Source organism: Poromitra crassiceps, assembly GCF_964638095.1.
Source record: "Poromitra crassiceps genome assembly, chromosome: 8".
Lineage (NCBI taxonomy): Eukaryota > Metazoa > Chordata > Actinopteri > Beryciformes > Melamphaidae > Poromitra > Poromitra crassiceps.
This window is the reverse complement of record NC_139629.1, coordinates 40,888,166-40,913,165: the sequence shown is the minus strand read 5'-3', so window position 1 is coordinate 40,913,165 and position 25,000 is coordinate 40,888,166. Positions and strand designations below refer to the sequence as shown.

General features: G+C 47.3%; 1 protein-coding gene and 6 pseudogenes across 7 annotated transcripts in view; 5 read left to right on the top strand and 2 right to left on the bottom strand.

Moving 5' to 3' along the window:
- LOC310781378 (semaphorin-3B-like) overlaps window positions 1-25,000 on the top strand; it is a 99,290-nt gene that overhangs the window by 765 nt on the left and 73,525 nt on the right. The window lies entirely within an intron of this gene.
- Window positions 2,183-2,575, bottom strand: LOC310781594 (histone H2B pseudogene; annotated as a pseudogene). The gene has a single exon. The product of its transcript is annotated as a histone H2B pseudogene (transcript).
- On the top strand, window positions 2,905-3,285 carry LOC310781593 (histone H2A pseudogene; annotated as a pseudogene). Its single transcript has one exon. The product of its transcript is annotated as a histone H2A pseudogene (transcript).
- Window positions 5,487-5,879, bottom strand: LOC310781592 (histone H2B pseudogene; annotated as a pseudogene). The gene has a single exon. The product of its transcript is annotated as a histone H2B pseudogene (transcript).
- Window positions 6,210-6,590, top strand: LOC310781591 (histone H2A pseudogene; annotated as a pseudogene). Its single transcript has one exon. The product of its transcript is annotated as a histone H2A pseudogene (transcript).
- Window positions 11,360-12,160, top strand: LOC310781397 (ubiquitin thioesterase OTUB1 pseudogene; annotated as a pseudogene). The gene has a single exon. The product of its transcript is annotated as a ubiquitin thioesterase OTUB1 pseudogene (transcript).
- LOC310781590 (transcription elongation factor SPT5 pseudogene) lies at window positions 14,814-18,080 on the top strand (annotated as a pseudogene). Its single transcript has one exon. The product of its transcript is annotated as a transcription elongation factor SPT5 pseudogene (transcript).

Here is a 25,000-nt window from a genome sequence, read left to right as displayed (position 1 = left end):
ACGGCACATGACGTCTCTGCCACATGTCTTGCCCAAGGCACCTAACATTCGCATATTAGTCGTGGATGGAAATTTCACATTTTCTTTTGCCGAGTTAAAATTTGCGAAACATTTGGATGGAAAAAGCCAGTCACAGTTCAGAAGAAACACATTTTAATCCCAAATGACATAATTCACCATTTCAATAAACTGACACACCTCTTAGAAAGTGACTGCTGGCATGGAGGTGAATCACATTATGGGCTGCTGTCACAAGGAGAAGTCACTTTATAAGAAGCTTTGCTTTATCTTGAAGGATAAATCCATTTCAAATATCAACTGATGCATTTCAGGAAGCAGTCTGTAATCAAAGCCTTGCAGCAGATGCTGGAGGATGGCTATTATTGAGGATTGCCTCTGAGTCAGTTGATGATGATTTATTGATCAACTAGAAGGGCATCAGAGAACTCAAACCTCCGACCAACACCGTTAACACCCAAAGACATCATTTCTGTTGTTTCAGTGAAATTGATTTTGAGACCCTTCCCCCTCACGATCTGGAATTAAGTTGATTCAGTTCAAGGTGCTTTAGTGGCATGAAATACAAAAAGTGCTTATTGCCAAAGCAAAGTCAACAAATTCAAAGTCTCTTTCTCCGTTAGTAACAATAATCGCCTCATGGTGGAAATGCGAGATCCGGATCACACCACCGAATCCAATCAATTGTTCCTTGGCTCGAGGCCGACCTGTCTGCCAAATCTCCAGAAATCCATACTTGTGTTTTTGGATCATCTTGCAGACAAACTCCTTCGTGGAGGTAAAGGGGAGACAGAGAAAGACATAAATAAGACATAAATCTCCTTTTTATCTAAAGATATATTGTGGTGAAAAACTCTCCTCACTGTTTCCATAATGGAACCATTAAGTGTATGCAGGTGTAGTGAGGATGACATGAACACTGCCAGTGTGAAACATATGCGGGTGTAGTGAGGATGACATGAACACTGCCAGTGTGAAACGTATGCAGGTGTAGTGAGGATGACATGAAGACTGCCAGTGTGAAACGTATGCAGGTGTAGTGAGGATGACATGAACACTGCCGGTGTGAAACGTATGCAGGTGTAGTGAGGATGACATGAACACTGCCAGTGTGAAACGTATGCAGGTGTAGTGAGGATGACATGAAGACTGCCAGTGTGAAACGTATGCAGGTGTAGTGAGGATGACATGAACACTGCCAGTGTGAAACGTATGCAGGTGTAGTGAGGATGACATGAACACTGCCAGTGTGAAACGTATGCAGGTGTAGTGAGGATGACACGAACACTGCCAGTGTGAAACGTATGCAGGTGTAGTGAGGATGACATGAACACTGCCAGTGTGAACCCAACCATTCTGCAAAGGTTTGTGGTGTTACGTGAATCCGTTTGGAACTTATGTGGCTTTTTGTGATTGGCTACGCCCATTACCACACCCCCTTTTGGCCAGTGGGCGTGGATATGTAATCAGTTCTTAATTGGCCCATGAGTCATGACGTACTTGTCTACAAAGTTTTGTGGTGTAACATCAATCCATGTGGAATCAATGGGTAGGCCTAAATGTTTCTAGCAGCACAAATGTGTCACAACACTGTAGGCTATTGCTTTGATGTACACCCCACTCTATTATATTAATTAAAACCAATGCAACACAACTTCACACAACAGATTATTTTTTCAAATGTGAGCAAAGGAGCTTTATTGATTAATTGATTTAATTGTTTGGGTTTACAGTATATAGTATTTTTCAAGACACTCAAAGCACTTTACATATCAGCGTGTGTGTGTTGGGGGGCTCAACTCATCCACCATCGATGTGTAGCACCCACCTGGGTGATGCACGGCAGCCAGTTTGCACCAGAACGCTCACCACACATCAGCCTATCACGGTGCAGAGTTGAGGATTGAAAGAGCCAATTAAGTAACGAGGGATGATTAGGCGGCCATGATTGAAGGAAGGCCTGTGTTGGAATTGAGCCAGGGCACCGGGGTTACACCCCTACTCTTGCGAAGAGTGCCGATGGGATCTTTAATGACCAGAGAGAGTCAGGACCTCGGTTTAACGTCTCATCCGAAGGACGGTGCTCACTCACAGGAAGCCATGGTGCAGTTGAAGTAGTGCGTGGCCCTTAAAAGGACCTTTATGTTGGTGAAGCTCTAGTGGTTTACTTGGAGCTGGTGTACTTGGTGATGGCCTTGGTGCCCTCGGACACGGCGTGCTTGGCCAGCTCACCGGGCAGCAGGAGACGCACGGCGGTCTGGATCTCCCTGGAGGTGATGGTGGAGCGCTTGTTGTAGTGAATCAGATGAGACGCCTCCCCGGCGAGGCGCTCAAAGAGGTCATTGACGAACGAGTTCATGATGCCCATGGCCTTGGAGGAGATGCCGGTGATGGGGTGGACCTGCTTCAGCACCTTGTACACGTAGATGGCATAGCTCTCCTTCCTGGTCCTTCTGCGCTTCTTGCCAATTCTTGCCACCCTTCGCCTTGCGGTCTTCTTGGTCCTCCTGACTTTCTTGGAGCCCTTCCTGCGCACTGACTTCATTCGTTTAACCATGATGAGATCTCAATACATTACAAGGTAACAACCACTCTACTTATAGGCGATCAAATCACCAATGACATCACAATTCCTGAGTGACATCACTGTTGACATCACTGCTGACAACTGATGTCACTTATGCATAGACATTGTGACATCATCAGTGGTGTCATCAGTGAGTGATGTCACTAGTGATGTCACTCGAGCATTTTGAAGGTCAGTGAGCCTTCCTTGCTTCTGACATAATCACTGATGACATGACAATTGCTCGAGTGACATCATTGATGACATCAGCTCAGAGGACATAATAAGCCAGGTTTCCCTTCCTCTAGAAAGACTTCACAATGAGTGGCAGGGGAAAAACCTTCAGAAAGAATCGCACCAATGCAAAGAGCCGTTCGTCTCGTGCTGGTCTCCAGTTCCCGGTCGGCCGTGTCCACAGGCTGCTGCGCAAAGGAAACTATGCCCAGCGTGTCGGTGCTGGAGCCCCCGTCTACCTGGCGGCGGTGCTCGAGTACCTGACCGCTGAGATCCTGGAGTTGGCTGGAAACGCTGCCCGCGACAACAAGAAGACCCGCATCATCCCCCGTCACCTGCAGCTGGCCATCCGCAACGACGAGGAGCTCAACAGGCTGCTGGGCGGAGTCACCATCGCTCAGGGCGGCGTGCTGCCCAACATCCAGGGGGCGCTGCTCCCCAAGACCGAGAAGGCCGCCAAGAAGTAACGTGCAGCAGCTTGTCCACACATCAATCCAACAAGTAACCTGCAGCAGCTTGTTCACACATCAAACCAAAGGCTCTTTCAAAGAGACACCCATTGACTTCAAAAATAGTTCTTATCAATGCAGTTGTATGATGTAACCATCACCATTCAAAGGCTTATGGGTTCTGACGTCTGACCTCATTTCAATAAAGATTAAGTTCACTTGTAACGTGTGACACGAATTTCCCTTCGGGCGTTACAGCAGCAACTTGATGGCACTCAGTAGAGTGCATACCTCCGCCAACCATTCTACGTTACGTGAATCTGTTTGGAACTTAGGTGCATTTTGTTATTGGCTACGCCCATTACCACACCTCCTTTTGGCTAGTGGGCGTGGAAAGTTAATCAAAAGACCAAAAGTGTCCAGCTCGCCAATGATATCATACATGGCCAGTGGCCAGGTCGCCCAGAGAAAATGGCCAGTGGTGATGTCATGTGGCAATATGTGGAAATTAGGGTGTTACAGCACCAACTAGAGGGCACACTCGGTAGAGCGCATACCTCCCCCAACCATTCTACAAAGGTTTGTGCTGTTATGTGAATCCGTTTGGAACTTATGTGGCTTTTTGTGATTGGCTACGCCCATTACCACACCCCCTTTTGGCCAGTGGCGTGGAAAGTTAGTCAGTTCTTCCTTGGCTCATGACCACCCTTTCTAGAGGGGCCACTGATGAGTGGGTCGTCCACCAATCAGAAGGTCGGTGGTTTGATCCCCGGCTCCTCCAGTCAGCATGTCAAACGGCAAATCTGCTCACGATGGTTGTGCCACGTCAATCCATGTGGAATCAAAGGGTACAACAGCTGTAGGCTATTGCTTTGATGTCTGTTATATTAAAACCAGAGTCGTATAGATAGAAGAGTCCCGACATCTCCATTCACTCCAATGGACCAGTTTTTTACTCTCAAGAGTTCCAGGAAGTAAGGTCCTGGATTAAGCAGCACTGTCGATTTGCAGCAGAATAGACAGTTTGTGTTGTACTCTGAAAGGCTTTTTCTCCCCTTGAATCAAATTGTACATTATCAGCTTTATTTTAGCATGCAAAAGTAGCGCGAGACCCATTCCTGGCTGTTAATTGGCTAATGAGTCTCGCATTTTGGTCCTCCGCTGATGCCACTCTCTCTCTAGAGCAGTGGTTCCCAACCTTTTTTCTCTTATGTACCCCTTGATCTGTTTGCCATGCCTATAGTACCCCCTCACTCATGTGTGTCGATGATTCTCCTAAATTTGTTCTAAATTATTACATATTACACTTTTATAGGCATCTCTAACACATCTGATTATTGAATGGAAATCATTTGAATGACTCCCCTTTAATACTTTTTTTTACCAAGATAAGCCAATGAAATTAAGTGGAATATTGTTTTTATCATTTTGGAAATAAATTGTAATCCCCAATCTTTCCAAGTACCCCCTGCAAGCTGCTCAAGTACCCCTAGGGGTACACATAACCCTGGTTGGGAACCACTGCTCTAGAGGACACTAATTAAAACCAATGCAACACAACTTCAGACAACAGATTATTTTTTCAAATGTGAGTAAAGGAGCTTTATTCATTAATTGGTTGGGTTTACAGTATATAGTGTTTTTCAAGACACTCAAAGCACTTTACATATCAGCGTGTGTGTGTTGGGGGGCTCAACTCATCCACCATCGATGTGTAGCACCCACCTGGGTGATGCACGGCAGCCAGTTTGCACCAGAACGCTCACCACACATCAGCCTATCACGGTGCAGAGTTGAGGATTGAAAGTGCCAATTAAGTAACGAGGGATGATTAGGAGGCCATGATTGAAGGAGGGCCTGGGTAGGAATTGAGCCAGGGCACCGGGGTTACACCCCTACTCTTGCGAAGAGTGCCGATGGGATCTTTAATGACCAGAGAGAGTCAGGACCTCGGTTTAACGTCTCATCCGAAGGACGGTGCTCACTCACAGGACAGAGTCCCTGTCTCTGCCCTGGGGCATCGGGGAGATTATTCATGAGACCACAGAGGGGAAGAGCACCTCCAACACCACTTCCAGCACCATGGTCTCAGTTCCAAGGACTAACCAAGACAGACCCTGCTTAACTTCCCCAGCAAGCCAGTGATGCAGAAGCCATGGTGCCGTTGAAGTAGTGCGTGGCCCTTAAAAGGACCTTTATGTTGGTGAAGCTCTAGCGGTTTACTTGGAGCTGGTGTACTTGGTGATGGCCTTGGTGCCCTCGGACACGGCGTGCTTGGCCAGCTCACCGGGCAGCAGGAGACGCACGGCGGTCTGGATCTCCCTGGAGGTGATGGTGGAGCGCTTGTTGTAGTGAATCAGATGAGACGCCTCCCCGGCGAGGCGCTCAAAGAGGTCATTGACGAACGAGTTCATGACGCCCATGGCCTTGGAGGAGATGCCGGTGATGGGGTGGACCTGCTTCAGCACCTTGTACACGTAGATGGCATAGCTCTCCTTCCTGGTCCTTCTGCGCTTCTTGCCAATTCTTGCCACCCTTCGCCTTGCGGTCTTCTTGGTCCTCCTGACTTTCTTGGAGCCCTTCCTGCGCACTGACTTCATTCGTTTAACCATGATGAGATCTCAATACATTACAAGGTAACAACCACTCTACTTATAGGCGATCAAATCACCAATGACATCACAATTCTTGAGTGACATCACTGTTGACATCACTGCTGACAACTGATGTCACTTATGCATAGACATTGTGACATCATCAGTGGTGTCATCAGTGAGTGATGTCACTAGTGATGTCACTCGAGCATTTTGAAGGTCAGTGAGCCTTCCTTGCTTCTGACATAATCACTGATGACATGACAATTGCTTGAGTGACATCATTGATGACATCAGCTCAGAGGACATAATAAGTCAGGGTTTCCCTTCCTCTAGAAAGACTTCACAATGAGTGGCAGGGGAAAAACCTTCAGAAAGAATCGCACCAATGCAAAGAGCCGTTCGTCTCGTGCTGGTCTCCAGTTCCCGGTCGGCCGTGTCCACAGGCTGCTGCGCAAAGGAAACTATGCCCAGCGTGTCGGTGCTGGAGCCCCCGTCTACCTGGCGGCGGTGCTCGAGTACCTGACTGCTGAGATCCTGGAGTTGGCTGGAAACGCTGCCCGCGACAACAAGAAGACCCGCATCATCCCCCGTCACCTGCAGCTGGCCATCCGCAACGACGAGGAGCTCAACAGGCTGCTGGGCGGAGTCACCATCGCTCAGGGCGGCGTGCTGCCCAACATCCAGGGGGCGCTGCTCCCCAAGACCGAGAAGGCCGCCAAGAAGTAACGTGCAGCAGCTTGTCCACACATCAAACCAAAGGCTCTTTCAAAGAGACACCCATTGACTTCAAAAATAGTTCTTATCAATGCAGTTGTATGATGTAACCATCACCATTCAAAGGCTTATGGGTTCTGACGTCTGACCTCATTTCAATAAAGATTAAGTTCACTTGTAACGTGTGTTACACGAATTTCCCTTCGGGCGTTACAGCAGCAACTTGATGGCACTCAGTAGAGTGCATATCTCCGCCAACCATTCTACGTTACGTGAATCTGTTTGGAACTTAGGTGCATTTTGTTATTGGCTATGCCCAATACCACACCTCCTTTTGGCTAGTGGGCGTGGAAAGTTAATCAAAAGACCAAAAGTGTCCAGCTCGCCAATGATATCATACATGGCCAGTGGCCAGGTCGCCCAGAGAAAATGGCCAGTGGTGATGTCATGTGGCAATATGTGGAAATTAATTAGGGTGTTACAGCACCAACTAGAGGGCACACTCGGTAGAGCGCATACCTCCCCCAACCATTCTACAAAGGTTTGTGCTGTTACGTGAATCCGTTTGGAACTCATGTGGCTTTTTGTGATTGGCTACGCCCATTACCACACCCCCTTTTGGCCAGTGGCGTGGAAAGTTAGTCAGTTCTTCCTTGGCTCATGACCACCCTTTCTAGAGGGGCCACTGATGAGTGGGTCGTCCACCAATCAGAAGGTCGGTGGTTTGATCCCCGGCTCCTCCAGTCAGCATGTCAAAGTGTTCTTGAGCAAGATACTGAAACGCAAATCTGCTCACGATGGTTGTGCCACGTCAATCCATGTGGAATCAATGGGTATATAGGCCTAAATGTTTCTAGCAGCACAAATGTGTCACAACAGCTGTAGGCTATTGCTTTGATGTCTGTTATATTAAAACCAGAGTCGTATAGATAGAAGAGTCCCGACATCTCCATTCACTCCAATGGACCAGTTTTTTACTCTCGAGTTCCAGGAAGTAAGGTCCTGGATTAAGCAGCACTGTCGATTTGCAGCAAAATAGACAGTTTGTGTTGTACTCTGAAAGGGTTTTTCTCCCCTTGAATCAAATTGTACATTATCAGCTTTATTTTAGCATGCAAAAGTAGCGCGAGACCCATTCCTGGCTGTTCATTGGCTAATGAGTCTCACATTTTGGTCCTCCGCTGACGCCACTCTCTCTCTAGAGGACACTAATTAAAACCAATGCAACACAACTTCAGACAACAGATTCTTTTTTCAAATGTGAGTAAAGGAGCTTTATTGATTAATTGGGTGGGTTTACAGTATATAGTGTTTTTCAAGACACTCAAAGCACTTTACATATCAGCGTGTGTGTGTTGGGGGGCTCAACTCATCCACCATCGATCTGTAGCACCCACCTGGGTGATGCAGCCTATCACGGTGCAGAGTTGAGGATTGAAAGAGCCAATTAAGTAACAAGGGATGATTAGGCGGCCATGATTGAAGGAAGGCCTGTGTTGGCGGTCTGGACCTCCCTGGAGGTGATGGTGGAGCGCTTGTTATAGTGAATCAGATGACACGCCTTGCCAGCGAGGCACTCAAAGAGGTCATTGACGAACGAGTTCATGACGCCCATGGCCTTGGAGGAGATGTGGTGATGGGGTGGACCTGCTTCAGCACCTTGTACACGTAGATGGCATAGCTCTCCTTCCTGGTCCTTCTGCGCTTCTTGCCACTTCTTGCCACCCTTCGCCTTGCGGTCTTCTTGGTCCTGACTTATTGGACGACTCTTGCTCATAGCCCAGCCAATAAAGCCAGAAGATGGGTCAAGCCAAGCCACCGAGTCACCAGCCACCAGCAGTCAGTAGAAACACATATGATATGAATCTACTGTTGTAATATGCTTTGGCAGCAGTCAGTAGGTTATTTGATCCATGCCAGCTTCATCTGAATGATGACAAGTAGCATAGCTGCTGTGGACTAATGGATGTGGAGCTGGTGCAGCCTGTGTCAGGGTGCCTCTGACTTCTGAGCATTCTTGGCGTTTGTTTTATCCTTCTTGACGTAGCAGAGGGGTGGGGTTTGCCTCATAGGACAGACGATACAGTATGTGCTAGAAAGTTATGGGGTATTTTTAACGTCATTTTGGTGTAACGTTGGAGCCAGGTCAGCTGCTGTGTTGCTGGGGTGTGTGTCATGTTTCCCTCTGTGAAACGTATAATGACAAAGAAGACCGATGGTCTGCATCTTCACACACTCACAGGTTTTGATCAGACCTTCTGACAGTAAGGAAATGGTCTGAGCCTTTAGTTACAATCAGATGCACTCATCTCCCTCTAGTCATGTTTACCAAACACACACACTGATTACACCTTCTTCCATAAGCCAAACACTACAGGCTCTGTGCAGTACAAGACTGGAGCCATCCAATCCTGACCTAGAAAGTACAGAGAGAGAGAGAGAGAGGAGAGAGAGAGCGAGAGAGGAGAGAGAGCGGAGAGAGAGAGAGAGAGAGAGAGAGAGAGAGAGAGAGAGAGAGAGAGAGAGAGAGTCAGATTTTCCCAGGTGGGAATTTATCTCTAATGAAACGTGTGTGTGTGTGTGTGTGTGTGTGTGTGTGTGTGTAAAGGCGTACATGCATATTATGTGTCGCTGTGTCCTTGACTAGTGTGTGTCTGCAGGTGTTTGAGTGTGTAGAAAGTGTGTGTGTGTGTGTGTGTGTGTGTGTGTGTGTGTGTGTGTGTGATTAAATAGAGCTGTTTCAGTTGCAGGATTCTTGCCCGCCTCACTGTCTTTGTTGTGTATCCTACTGAGATGCGTCCTCATGTCAGCCGAGTGTGTGTGATGTTAATACAAAGTGATGTGGGAGGTGTGTGTGTGTGTGTGTGTGTGTGTGTGTGTGTGTGTTTTCTCTATTCCACAGAGGCTATGCCTCTTTGAACAAAAAGGGTGAAACGTGTATGATGTGTGCAGGGATCTGGAGAGAGATGTGTGCGCGTGTGCGTGTGCGTGTGTGTGTGTGTGTGTGTGTGTGTGTGTGTGTGTGTGTGTGTGTGTCTCACTCTCTGTGGGAGCTCCATGGCATGCTGTTGTCATTTCCCCTCTCACCACAGATAGACTGTGGAGATATTTGGTTTGGAATGACTGCAATTACAATTAACTTCCACTTCCAATTGACCAATTCAGTAATGCTGCTGCAGTTCAGAGATGAGAGTACCACACAGGATTCAATGTTCAATGCTCTCATAACTCAAAATAAGAAATGCAGTATCTCATGACTTTTTTTATTTTTTTTATTTGAAGGAAAATCAAACATATTTCATGACATTTTGTAGAAAGATTATTGCTAAGATAAGATGAAACATTATGGGGAAATCTGATCTTTGCAGTAATAGAATGCATCATGAAAAACAGAAGATAATTAAGGATATAGCTAAAGAGGATCATGCAAACCAACTCACTCCCAACTTGTCAAATACAGACATTTGGGCCCAATTCCAATCCCCCCCTTGGCCGTACCACTTAGCCCTAAACACTCCGTTTTGCACATTCACGTGGAGGTACGGTAGGGTGTCCCAATTCTTTTTTTGCATCAGACCGAGGGCGAATGTGGAGGAGGGCTCCCTACTGGCCCTCCAAACAGATTTTCAGGACCCACACTCCAAACCAAAGGCTGAGAAGGAAATCACTATTAATCCAGAAATGAGCCAAAAGTTACAAACAAACGTGAATATCTGAGTTTAATGTTGATACAAAGGACTCTGGATGTGTCTATTTGTTTGTGGCAACATTTCAGGAAAAAAAATCACAATTCGCACCGCTGCTCCCTGCACTGAGCCGAGGCAGGTTTTAGCACAGTGCCCTGGAAGAGGAGACAGCCATCTTTGCAAATATCGAGTTTTGAAACACGCGTTTCAACATTCCGACCCAGTTATCCTTTGTAATTTCTTATTTGTTTATTAAAAGGATCCCCATTAGCTGACGCCTAGATGACAGCTAGTCTTCCTGGGGTCCAATACAACAATATACATGATATGACAGACAAACAATGAAATAGAATACAAAAAAACATGTCACATAAGAATAAAAGAAGAAGAAAAATGAGAGAAGAAAAAAAAGAAAACAAGAGTTAAAAGCAAATCTAGAATCAGATAAAACAATGTAGTATGTTCCGCTAGCCCTCTAGCTGGCCAGTGGGCCACAATTTTAACTTACGATCAGAAATCTTTTGTAATTTGCAAAACATAGCAAGCGGATGAGAAAAGATATGATATAAATCAAGATGGTTTGTGCGAAAGTAGGTAAAATGTAAGTTTCCTTTTAAAACGTATGACTTTCCTTGTCTGTCCCCAGACATACATCAATGCCCATGTGCAGTTTCAGATCTGCCAACGGGGCAAAGTGATCACTGATGACATCATCACTAATGACATCATCACCGATTACATCAAATTTGCTTGACTGACATCACTCACTGATGACATCACTTATGGCATCACTCATTGAACTTGAGTGACATCACTGATGACATCATCATTGAGCGCTCGAGTGACATTGCTGGTGGTCACATCACCAGTTCAGTTATATCATCACCGATGACCGATTACATCACTCACTGATGACTTCACAATTGCACGAGTGACATCACTGATGACATCTTCATTGAGTGCTGCAGTGACATCGCTGGTTACATCACCAATTAGAGACACTGGGGTTGTCATAGAGATTTTGACATCATCAGTGATGTCATAAATCCTTCCCTGTAGAGGCTATAAGTAGGACAGGCAGAAATTCGAGAGCTAATGGCGGAGCAGCAGCATGGATCATCACAGGGAGAGATAGAGGGAGTGAACTGTCTTGCATATTACGAGGCCATTGTCGCTCAACAGGACAGGATTCAGCAGGACATCGCCACCAGTAACCCATTGGTGTCGGACAGACAGGACCTGTCAGTGCTGCAGAGAGAGTACGCTCAGGATGACACGATCTATCAGCTCATGATCAAAGACCTACACAAAAAATACTCCTACATTTGTAAAACGCGACCAGACGGGAACTGTTTCTACAGAGCCTTCGGCTTCTCGCATCTCGCCTCCCTGCTCGACAACAGCAAAGAACTTCAGAGGTTCAAGGCGGTGACGGCTCAAAGCAAGCTGGACCTGGTGAAGGAAGGCTTCACCGAGTTCACATTCGAAGACTTCCACAATACCTTCATGGACCTGATCGAGCTGTGTGAGAAGCAGCCCAGCCTCCAGGAGCTGCTGAGCGCCTTCAATGACCAGAGCGTGTCTGACTATGTGGTCGTTTACCTGAGGCTGCTCACCTCAGGACACCTGCAGCGGGAACACGAGTTCTTCGAGAACTTCATCGAGGGAAGCCGCTCCGTCAAGCAGTTCTGTCAGCAGGAAGTGGAGCCCATGTTTAAAAACAGTGACCACATCCACATCATCGCCTTGACCCAGGCGCTCAACGTGTCCATCCTGGTGGAGTATATGGACAGAGGAGAGGGGGGCGTGGTCAATCATTACGTCTTCCCCGAAGGCAGCCAGCCGCACATCTTCCTGCTCTACAGACACGGCCATTATGACATATTGTACAAATAACAGCCTCCTCCTCCCCCGGTGTAGGCGACAGCAGCGAGAAAAAAACAAAAACGTCAGCAGCAACGTTGATGATGCATACGTCTGTGTACAAAGATGACACTTATTGTGTTTGAGGGGAAAAAAGTTGCCCCCACTCAAGTTTTTAGTTGCGGCAAGCAGCTGTATAATAAGTTGGTGGGTTGGTCAGTTGGTCCACAACATTTTTTGCTTGGGTTAGGGTTAGTCATTGGAGGGTCAATGAAGTGGATGACGTCACACTGACTGACATTGCATATCTGGTCGCAGCTATTGCATATTTGCGCTTGTTTCCATCACAAAATGGTTCATTACAAAAAAATCTTGTGGAAAATACAAGTTACTCCAGGCATTTAGAGTTGTACAGTTTTTACTGTACAACTCTACTGTGGCCACTAGGGGCTGAGTAAAATATAAGATGTCTGTCTGTCCACGTGAAAGAAATAAAGTGCCCAGGTCGCCGATGATGTCATACGTGGCCACTAGCGGCTGAGATGCCAGGTCGCCAATGATGTCATAGGGCTTGCATGAACTCATCGACCTATCGACACGTCGGTGTAACTATCGACACGTCGGTGCTACCGGAGGACGTGGAAAAGTCCTCATCAGAATCAGAATCAGAAAGACTTTAATGATCCCCGGGGGGAAATTGGGACAAGTTACAGCTGCTCGCACTCAGGCATGAATATCCACATAACACACATAGCATAACACAGTATCACACAGTATCTCCCTAAACGTAGCTACATAGTCAATACAATAAAGTAAAATGCAGTAAAATGCAATAGAGTAAACCAAAATAAAGTAGAGTAAAGTAGAATAAAGTAGAATAAAGTATAACAAAGTAGAATGTACAGTACGTGTCAAATTGCAGTTATTGCACACTGGAATTATATTCAGTCAACTTGCACATTACATCTGGCTTAGCTAAGGCACAGTTAACCTATCGGCTGACTCAGTCTCAGGGAGACTGAGTGTCTCCGAGGTGCTCGTCTTAGTGAGGCGTTAAAGAGTCCAATGGCAGGCAGGAATGATTTCCTGTGCCTCTCTGTGGTGCATCTGGGTGGGATCAGCCTCTCACTGAATGTGCTCCTGTGTTTGACCAGCACGCCGTGGAGTGGGTGAGAGTCATTGTTCATGATGGAGCGTAGCCTGGACAATGTGTGGTTTTAGATGCAGTCAAAGCACTTCCCCAGGCACGTAGCACAGTCTGCCAGAGCCGTATTTTTCACACATTTCTCTATATTTACTTGTTCTAGATTTATTTGGTAATCAAAGTTGTAAGCTATGTTATTTGGCTTACTGTATTCATTGTTTTTCTCCCAATTGGAGTACTTCTTTGTTGCGAGTGGGTCCATTGTTTAGACTAAGTACGTTACAGGGATCAGCTGGGGTGTGTTCAATAGCTATGAAAACGGTGTGCAGTTTTACTATGGTTCCAAGGTTGAACTTTCATGTTTCCTTGCATGTTTCAAATGCACCGCAAGCAAACTGAACAGCAAACTGTCTTCCACTAACGTTACTGAAGTTACAGTTGTCAAGTTGTCCAATTTAACCTCAGCAGGGACAGATTTATGATGCCACAATTACTCTCACAATTACTGTGACATCAACAGTGTGTGTGACATCCGTGATTTGTGACAACATTGTTGATGTCACTGATGATGTTCCAAAGTCTGCATAAGTCACATCAGTTGACATTAGGGATGTCACAATATATCGTCCCACAATATATAATATCGCGATATCAAAACGTGACAATACGTATCGTTGAGATGAAATCTCATATCGTGAGAAAAAGAAGCTGAACTTTTCGCTCTCCTTTTCATTGCTTTGTTTGAACAGACGAGGTATGGAGGACGAGATATTTCATTACATTTCAAAGGACTCTTCTGGTCCTCCATAACGAGGGACGTTACAGACACGGAGGATGAAAATGGTGAAATTACTCAAATTAGCGTGGAGGATGCCCCCTCAACTTACAAATCGATCGCAAAAAAATATTGTTAAAATATCGTATCGTATCGTTATCGTGAACCCAATATCGTGTATCGTATCGTATCGTGAACTTGAGTGTATCGTGACACCCCTAGTTGACATAATTTCACTGGACACTATTCACATGACTCTCAACACAACAGTCATTGCTAGACCAACATAACTGATGACATCACAAGCGCTTGAGTGACATCACTGATGACCTCACGGATAACATCACTGATGACATCACTCTGATCACATCATCACCAATGACATCACTGATTACATCACTCACTGATGACATCACCACTGATGACATCACTCACAACAGGATATATAAACCCAGCATATATAAACCAAGGCGAGTGTTAAACACGTGCGGGGCCAGCAATTGTGATGTCATCAGTGATTCCATTCGAGCAATTGTGATGTCATCAGTGATGTCATAAATCGATTGTGATGTCATCAGTGATGTCATAAATCATTCCTGGCTGAGGCTATATAAGTGGTGAAGCACGGCCAGAAAGCCATTAACAGAAGAAGAAGAAGGTGGAAGACGGCCACTGCTCGCGTACGATAATTTCCCTCCAAAAACGATCATTTTGACCCTCAGGTACGATAACAACATTTCCCACCTGGCAACACTGCGGGGCTCAGCATGTCAGACACCGACGAGAGCGAGCACACCAGTGACAGAGAGGCAGGGGAAGCAGAGGAAAATGAGGAGACACCCAGCCCCGAGGCCAGTGGCGAGGTAGTGGAGGAGGAGGGCGAGGACCTGCTGGAGGATGAGGAGGAGTACGATGAAGAGGAGGAGGACGATGACGACCGTCCGAAGAAGAAACCCCGGCATGGAGGCTTCATCCTGACCGAGGCTGATGTGGATGATGAGTACGAGGATGAAGACCCCTTTGAGGAAGGAGCTGAGGATATTCTGAAGAAAGAGGATGCTGAAGTGTCTAACATCGACCATGTTGTTGTGGATGAGGATAACTCTGGGTCCAGGAGGCTGCAGAACCTCTGGAGAGACACCAGAGCGGAGGCGCTGGGTGAATACTACATGATGAAATATGGCAAGTCAGCAGGAGTGGAGCATTTCTCTGGAGGGTCTGAGGAGCTGTCTGATGACATCACCCAGCAGCAACTGCTTCCTGGCGTCAAGGATCCTAATCTGTGGACAGTCAAGTGTAAGATTGGGGAGGAGAGAGCGACAGCCATTGCGTTGATGAGGAAGTTCATTGCCTACCAGTTCACAGGCACACCTCTCCAGATCAAGTCGGTGGTGGCCCCGGAGCACGTCAAAGGCTACATCTACGTGGAGTCATACAAGCAGACCCACGTCAAGTCGGCCATTGAGGGCGTGGGAAACCTGAGGATGGGCTTTTGGAACCAGCAGATGGTTCCCATCAAGGAGATGACAGACGTCCTGAAGGTGGTGAAGGAGTTCACCAACCTGAAGCCCAAGTCCTGGGTGCGGCTGAAGAGAGGCCTGTACAAGGACGATATCGCACAGGTGGATTACGTGGAGCCGAGCCAAAATACCATCTCTCTGAAGATGATCCCTCGAATAGACCTGGACCGCATCAAGGCCAAGGTGAGCCTGAAAGACTGGTTTGCAAAGAGGAAGAAGTTCAAGAGACCTGCTCAGAGACTGTTTGATGCAGAGAATATCAGGTCTCTGGGAGGCAAAATCAGCTCTCCGGGAGGCGAGGTCAGCCATGATGGAGAATTCATGATCTTTGAGAGAAGCTGCTACAGCCGCAAAGGATTCCTGTTTAAGAGCTTCGCCATGTCTGCTGTGATCACAGATGGAGTGAAGCCCACTCTGTCAGAGCTGGAGACGTTTGAAGACCAGCCAGAAGGAATAGACCTGGAGGTGGTCACCAAGTCAGGTAAGGAGTGTGAACACAACCTGCAGGCTGGTGACAATGTGGAAGTGTGTGAGGGAGAGTTGATCAACCTGCAGGGCAAAATCCTCAGCGTGGATGGCAACAAGATCACCATTATGCCCAAACACGAAGACTTAAAGGACCCCCTGGAGTTCCCAGCTCATGAGTTGAGGAAGTATTTCCGGATGGGCGACCACGTGAAGGTGATCGCCGGGCGGTACGAGGGAGACACCGGCCTCATCGTCCGAGTGGAGGAGAATTCCATCATTCTCTTTCCTGACCTCACCATGCACGAGCTGAAGGTGTTGCCCCGGGACCTGCAGCTCTGTTTGGAGATGGCGTCCGGCGTGGACGCTGGAGGACAGCACGAGTGGGGGGAGCTGGTCAAGCTGGACCCCCAGACTGTAGGAGTCATAGTCCGACTGGAGAGGGAGACATTCCAGGTGCTGAACATGCACGGCAAGCTGCTGACAGTCCGGCAGCAGGCGGTGAACCGCAGGAAGGACAACCGCTTAGCTGTGGCACTTGATGCTGAGCAGAACAACATCCATGTTAAAGACATCATCAAGGTCATCGACGGGCCGCACTCTGGTCGAGAGGGGGAGATCCGTCACCTGTTCCGCGGCTTTGCCTTCATGCACTGTAAGAAGCTGGTGGAGAACGGAGGAATGTTCGTCTGCAAGGCGAGACAACTGGTGCTGGCCAGCGAATCCCAGCCCAGAGACATGACCAACTTCACAATGGGAGGCTTCGCCCCCATGAGCCCTCGCATCAGCAGCCCCCTGCCTCACCAGGGAGGAGGCCAGCAGCAGAGAGGAAGCAGCGGAGGAGGGATGGGGTGGGGCCGAGGGAGGAGAGACAACGATCTGATTGGCCAGACCGTCCGCATCTCCCAAGGTCCCTACAAAGGATACATCGGTGTGGTGAAGGACGCTACAGAGATTACAGCCAGAGTGGAGCTGCACTCCACCTGCCAGACGATCTCTGTAGACAGACGGTACCTAACTACCATGGGAGCTAAGAGACACAGCGGTATGACCTCCAACCATGGGCATACTCCCATGTACGGCACCGGCTCCAGAACACCCATGTACGGCTTGCAGACACCGCTGTATGATGCAGGAAGCCGTACGCCTCACTATGGATCTCAGACCCCGCTGCATGATGGGAGCAGAACGCCAGCCCAGAGTGGAGCCTGGGACCCCAGCAGCTCTAACACCCCCTCCAGGGACCATGATGACTTCCATGACCATGACGACTTCGGCTACGACAACGAGCCCTCCCCCTCCCCCCAACTTTACGGCGGTACGCCCAACCCTCAGACCCTGGGCTACCCCGAGGTCCCCTCTCCACAGGTCACCCCTCAGTACAACATACAGACTCCAGGCACGCCTACTATGTATTACACGGAGCAGTACCCCTCCTATGCCACGCCGTTCCCTCAGCAGTCGTTCCAGGCCCCTCCCAGTCCTCAGAGCTACCACCAGGTGGCGCCCTCACCCGTCGTGTACCAGAGCACACACTCTCCAGCCAGCTACCACGCCACGCATTCTCCCATGGCCTATCAGGCGAGTCCCAGTCCTAGCCCGACGGTGGGGTACAGTCCCGCGACTCCCGGAGTGCCCTCCCCCGGCGTCTACGACCCCCACACACCCGGCTCCAACATCTACAACGTCCACACACCCGGCGCCAACATGGAGCAGGGCAGCAGCGACTGGATGACCACTGACATCCTGGTCCACGTCAAAGACTCCTCCATGGACCTGATGGGACAGACCGGGGTCATCAGGAGCGTGATGGGGGGCATGTGCTCAGTGTTCATGCAGGAGTCAGACAAGGTTGTCAACGTCAGCGGTGATCACCTACAGCCCGTCACTCCCACCAAGCACAGCAGGGTGAAGGTGCTTCTCGGAGAGGAGCGCGAGGCCACGGCCCTCCTGCTCAACATTGACGGAGAGGACGGAATCGTCCGCATGGAGCAGGACAACCAGCTGAAGATCCTCAACCTCAGGTTCCTGGGCCGCCTCGAGCACTGAGAAAGAGTTTCTTCTAGAGAGAGAGAGAGACACACACACACACACACACACACAAACAGAGGCTTGGTCACACACACACACACACACACACACACACACATTGTTAAAGCTTCTTGCCTTGCCTCTGAACTGGGCGGTCGCAAATTCCTCTCTCCTGCTATCTCACCCTCCTACAGCCTGCACCCCGGCCTAAAAAGCTTCTCCTTTTACACTGTCTCTTCAAAAACCTGAGGAATTATGGATCTAATAAGCTGGTCTCTCAACGGAATTGACAAGATTATCTCCACGAGGAATGCAGGTTCCGGGGAGCCTGCGTGCCCCGACGGGACTTTCCCCGCGGGGTACGTTATGGACGGCTGGCTGGAATGGCGGGTACTCTGCCTTGCTATTTTGACCGTCGAGGACGTCGAATATGTCTATCTATTTGGATTTATGATAGCAGGACATTTGCTAATGGGATTGAGCATCACCGTTGTCTATCGGAAAATTACCATGATGATGGGAAAAAATGAGAGCCCCAAGCTACCTATTCTCATGGGCATGGTTAACGAGTTGGCCCGTGTTGTGAACACTCAGACTATTTCGATCACAGATCGCATTCTAAAGGTGGATGGTATGTTTGCAGACGTGAACAGAAAATTGGACGAGATCTTGGAGAAGTTATAAACGGGGCTGAAGTGTTTAAAGTTGAAGAAGACGAGCTTGGATGGAAAGAATTGGAATGTACTTTTCACTCCGATAACCAAAATATCCACCATTGTTTTTCGGATCCCCCCACTGCCTGTTGGCCTTGGCCAAGGCCAACGGCGAAAGATAAAGCCTGTGTGAAATGCAGAGCTACAAACCCCCACCGTTCACCCTCGCCCTAGACACCTGTTGGATAAGACTCTGGTCGAGGCCGTCACCATAGCGACCCGCTATGTTTTCACTCACCATCCGGGAAGAGACGGCTCCCACTATCAGACTATCAGGCTTACCGCACACACAAAGGACAATTCTGGACATTCCTGACCACACATCTACACACTCTCAAACACACACGCACACACACACACACCCCATCCTCCCCTCCCATGCCGCCTTGTTCCTGCCTATTAGCTCTTGCACCCTTTCCCACCACGCCCACCCCCCCCCCCCCCATAGATATATATAAAGGCTTGGAGCCCATCAAAAAAATAGTGTTTTTAGTGTTTTTTTTTTTTTTTTTGGTCTATCTCGGGAACGGAATATGCTTGTAATAAACCAAACCCTTTGTAAATCCGTCAAGATTTCAGCGAGTTATGAGTATTTTTGTCTGTGCAGGTCACCAGCTACCATAGAACGTACCAGAAAGGCACTGTAGCAAGATGACGGCCGTTCAACGACGCTGCTGACTCCGCCTTAAGCCATCTAGCCTTTATATATATCTATGCCCCCCCCCCCCCCTCCTTCCATCGGATACATCTTATTGGAGCAATAGATATATGGATTCTGCTATGAATGATAGCATAGCCTCCAGTGTTGCTGTGGACGAGCTACTCCCTCCACTTCCCACTGCAAACCCCCGTCCCCCGCAAATCCACTCCCTCCCCCCCCTCGTTTTTCTTGTTTCCTCTGTGTATGTTAATTCCTTACATTTAACAACAAATGTTTATGTATTGTATAATATTCAAGTGTGCCATTATTCCTATTCAACCTAGTAATAATGTTAAGTCTTAATTTGAGTATAGAAGGTGATACCCATTCGTGTGTTGTTTTTTTGTCCCTCATGTTGTTTGTTAGAGGACCGCAATGGAAACAAGCCTATGGCTTTATTGTGTTTTTATCCTCGGTGATTGTCTGTATTCCCTGTCTCATTGTTGACATTCACCAAATAAAGTCAATCAATCAATCAATCAAGGTCAACATTATTTCAATGACAAAAAGTTAAAACAATTAGAGAATCTAGAATTCTGCAGACATTTTCACACGCATTTTCACATTTTCACACACATTTTCACACACATTTTCACACTCTTTCTCTCTCTTTCCTAAGAAATCCCACAAATGTATTTAAGCTGGACTGTGGCAAACAGCTTAGTATTTTTTCCTTGCTTAAGTAACCAGTCTGACATGTTTATTGCAACTCTCATTCCCCAAACGTATGACATTTTTTAAATCTGAAGTAAAAAATCAAAACAAAAAATGACTTTTGTCCAACCAACCACAGTTGTTATCTGACCAGTTGTTTGAGGTCATAAGATGGAGAGAGCGCGGTGGAGTCTACATCATCTTCTCTCTCTCCAAACGTACCTTTGTCTTCTGCAAATAAAGCACAGAAAAGCTTTCAAAGCAATATTAAAAACCTACAGAGATATTTCATTATTCATTTATTCTTTCAGATCCTCCTCTATCTAGGCCAGTGTTCACAGGCTCTGGGCTGGGCATGCTGCTGAGATGATGTGGTGGTGTTCTCTGGGACACGTAGTACCTGGCACAGAATCACCCTATGCTCTGTCATTAATCTGAATGGAAGCCGTTCCTGAAGGTGTTGGTCACCACTGCTGGCTGCTATTCAGGTCAACAGGCAGCTGTCCGCTGCCTTCCACAGAACAGAAGAGACAGACAACATCTCATGTAGGACGCTCGTTTTCTCTGGAAAGCATGATTTCAAAAGGTGATTATGGTCTGGACAAAGCTATTTGTTGCCTCCTATGTAGCCTGAAACCTTGTCTCTCCTTCACCGTAATTGGTTGACTGATAAAAATAAATAAAAATAAAAATAAAACACGGTTCACTCACGTCACCCGGTATTTTTCTGAAGAGTTTAACTTTTTTCCGCTCTGCCAAAAATGCCACTGGCTTTTTCCAGAGCCACCCACTGCCTTTTGTGCACCGTGCAGCCGTGGACGCAGCCTTAGGGCCTGTGTCCACCTAGCGTCTTTTTTCAACGTTAAACGCTGTAAGTACGCTGGGAAGCGCTGATCTCGGCGCACAATATAACAAGGAAGCAGTCTGAAACTAACGTTAGTTCAGTAGCAAACAACACACATTTACAGTGATTTAGCTCAACACTCACCAGAAATATTAAGTGTCTAGCCAATCTGCTCCCACAATTGAGCCTTTCTGTCTCTGTTGCGATAGTTTCTCCATATGATTAGTTGCCAGAAAAGGAGCACCCGACACCAGCGTCTTTCTGAAAAGTTAAAATATTTTCAGCTGGGAGTCGGGCACACAAAAACGCCAGAGCGCTGTGAAAATAGACGCTGGACGCAGCGCACTTTCTCTAGACGTCTGTGTGCGCCCGCATACGCCCTCCCCCCATTGGAAAGAACTGAAAATAGACGCCGGAGCCGAGGAAAAGATGCCTGGTGGACACAGGCCCTTAAACAGCATACAGTAACTTATAATAATACAGTCTCCTAGTGGCCTCATTCAAAACAAGACGTGTCCGGTTAAAGATTTTTGGCCTGCAGGAATGTTTTTCTTGCAGCCCAACTGTAGTTCCTCCTTTTACCCAGACATGAAAAGCAGCTGATCGATGGGGTCTCTGTGTGTGTGGTTTTCTCTCTTGTCGTGGACAGACATGAAAAGCAGCTGATCGATGGGGTCTGTGTGTGTGTGGTTTTCTCTCTTGTCGTGGACAGACATGAAAAGCTGCTGATCGATGGGGTCTCTGTGTGTGGTTTTCTCTCTTGTCTTGGACAGACATGAAAAGCAGCTGATCGATGGGGTCTCTGTGTGTGGTTTTCTCTCTTGTCTTGGACAGACATGAAAAGCAGCTGATCGATGGGGTCTCTGTGTGTGTGGTTTTCTCTCTTGTCGTGGACAGACATGAAAAGCAGCTGATCGATGGGGTCTCTGTGTGTGTGTGGTTTTCTCTCTTGTCGTGGACAGACATGAAAAGCAGCTGATCGATGGGGTCTCTGTGTGTGTGTGGTTTTCTCTCTTGTCGTGGACAGACATGAAAAGCTGCTGATCGATGGGGTCTCTGTGTGTGGTTTTCTCTCTTGTCTTGGACAGACATGAAAAGCAGCTGATCGATGGGGTCTCTGTGTGTGGTTTTCTCTCTTGTCTTGGACAGACATGAAAAGCAGCTGATCGATGGGGTCTCTGTGTGTGGTTTTCTCTCTTGTCTTGGACAGACATGAAAAGCAGCTGATCGATGGGGTCTCTGTGTGTGTGTGGTTTTCTCTCTTGTCGTGGACAGACATGAAAAGCTGCTGATCGATGGGGTCTGTGTGTGTGTGTGGTTTTCTCTCTTGTCGTGGACAGACATGAAAAGCAGCTGATCGATGGGGTCTCTGTGTGTGTGGTTTTCTCTCTTGTCGTGGACAGACATGAAAAGCCGCTGATCGATGGGGTCTCTGGCTGCGTTCCGATCGGCTAGTAGTTCCCTGCGAAGTGGACTGCACAGGGTATTCAGCTATATTATTTAACATGGCTGAATACCCTGTGCAGTCCACTTCAAAGGGGAACTACTAGCTGATCGGAACGCAGCCTCTGTGTGTGTGGTTTTCTCTCTTGTCGTGGACAGACATGAAAAGCCGCTGATCGATGGGGTCTCTGTGTGTGTGGTTTTCTCTCTTGTCGTGGACAGAGACGGTGAGCGGAGTATAATTACATCCCTGCTTTGGCAACAACAGCCCATGACAACAGTGGACATGCTGTAAATTGAACCTGGTGGGGTTTCTGCTGTTAATATCAGAGGCTATCTTTAGCCTCCAAGCCTGTAATTAAGAGGAGAAGAAGAAACACCCACAGGCTTCACATTACATCCTTTTCCCTCAAGTCTCCGTCTCCTCCACTGTGGTCGAACTTCAATGATCCAGAGCTTCACTTCTTCACCTTCCCCTCCCTCGGCTTTAATATCTCCACTCATTCATCTAGCATAAGAAAAAGGCTTTTATTTCTACTGTCGTGACTCCCTGAAATGCTTAAACTGTAAGAGAGAAGCGGCGCATGGTGTTTTAATGAGATGGGTGGACGGGATAAATTTCCTATTTTACATGATGTTGGCTGGGGAAAAAAAGAGTCAAAGAAGGCCTTATCTGGGTTGTTTTCTCAGCTTTGTCCAGAAGTCGTCTTATTACCTCTGTGTTTCTCACAGCATTCCTTTCACGTTCGCTCCACGAGGGAGTAGGGTTGTGAAAAGTATCGATAGTATTGATAAAAGTCAATACTAAAAATTTGAAACAGATACAATACTCATTTGCAACAGGTATCGATAGTATCGATAAGTATCAATACTAAAAATTTGAAACGGATACAATACTAATTTGCAACAGGTATCGATAGTATCGATAAGTATCAATACTAAAGATTTGAAACGGATACATACTCATTTGCAACTGTATCAATATCAGCAGTGCGTTCTCTTAATGAAAAATCAAACGTACCACTGATTTCTCCCTCCATTGGTGGGTATCTTTTGCTTCAACAAGTTCAAAATAATCTGATAGGCTGATGACTAGAGCAGGGGTAATCTGCTGTGTTGTGATAGGCTGATGACTGGAGCAGGGGTAATCTGCTTTGTCAGGTCAAAGTTTTTAATGAGTTTTATTGGGCCTAGATTATGGAGAAGCGTGCATCTGTCTGTCCGTCCATCTGTCTGTGTTTATTTTTTATGCCTCTTGATGTGTTGTCATCCCGCCGCGTGGTATCGAAAATGGTATCGAGTATCGATATTTTCCTGGGTATTGGTATCGAAGTACAAATTCTAGTATCGTGACATTCCTATGAGGGAGTTTGATCCACAGAGGCACACTTGACTCTTGACGTAGATCAACAGTTAAGACCAACTCCGACTATTAGTTACCTCATTAGCTGTAGATCATCAGGGTATATATACCTCATTAGCTGTAGATCATCAGGGTATATATACCTCATTAGCTGTAGATCAGGGCAGACTCTGTGTGAGGAGTCACTTTCATTCCCAAATGACATGTCCACCATTACAGAAAGGTGACATCTATTTATATACAATGACAATAAAGGCTTGAGGCACGAGTCTCTGGTCAAGTCTCAAGTCTAAATGTAGATCGCTATAAGTCAAGTCCATGGCATTAATGTCAAATCTCAAGTCTAAATATAGAACAGCAGAACAAGCAGGAGGCCAGTATCAATTTAATATCTTCAAGAAATATCGAAGACTTTTCAATGCAATATGGTTTTAATAGGATAAAAACTTGGCAAGCGCATCATGAGTTTGATCTCTTTCTGTCAGTTTCAACTGTAAATTTCGACAGAATTTAAATTCAGTCGTCTGGTGGATAAATCTCATCACTTTCAATCTGTCATTTACACAAACGCAAGATCTCAAGTCGAGACTTTAGAAACCTTTTCAAGTCGTCAAAGTACAAGTCAAGTCCCCAAGTCAGCAGAACCCAGGTCAGTCTCCAGTCTGCTCTCCATGCATCAGGTCAAGTCTCAAGCAATTTAAATGGGGCACGGTGGCTCAGTGGTAGAGCTGTCGCCTCACAGTCAGAAGGTCCTGAGTTCGATTCTCGCCTGGGACACTGTGGGCGCTGTGGTTGTGTTCCCCCCCATATCTTCAGTGCCTACTGCCCAGGTGGGGTATCTCGTCGTAAGGGCCTTTCTCTCTGTGTGGAGTTTGCATGTTCTCCCCGTGCTCCCCCAGGGGGTTCCTCCGTATATAACCCCCCCACTAAAAACATGCAGAAGATCAGATCGTCATCGTCATCCGACCAGTGACGACAACACCCGAAGTTGGTCCCCGGGCGCTGTACAAGAAAGCGACCACTGCTCCTGGCCTGCCCCCCGGAGGAAAGGACATGCCTGGATGGGTTAAATGCAGAGGACACTTTTCACCGGCCACCGTCAGCATGAGTGTGTTGTGGCCGCATGCATGTGTTGTGGTGTTCGTGTGACAATAAAAGACGGGGCTTGAGAGTTTTAAATGGTGACTCAGGTGTGCACCTCTCGTCTAATAGTTGAGTTTC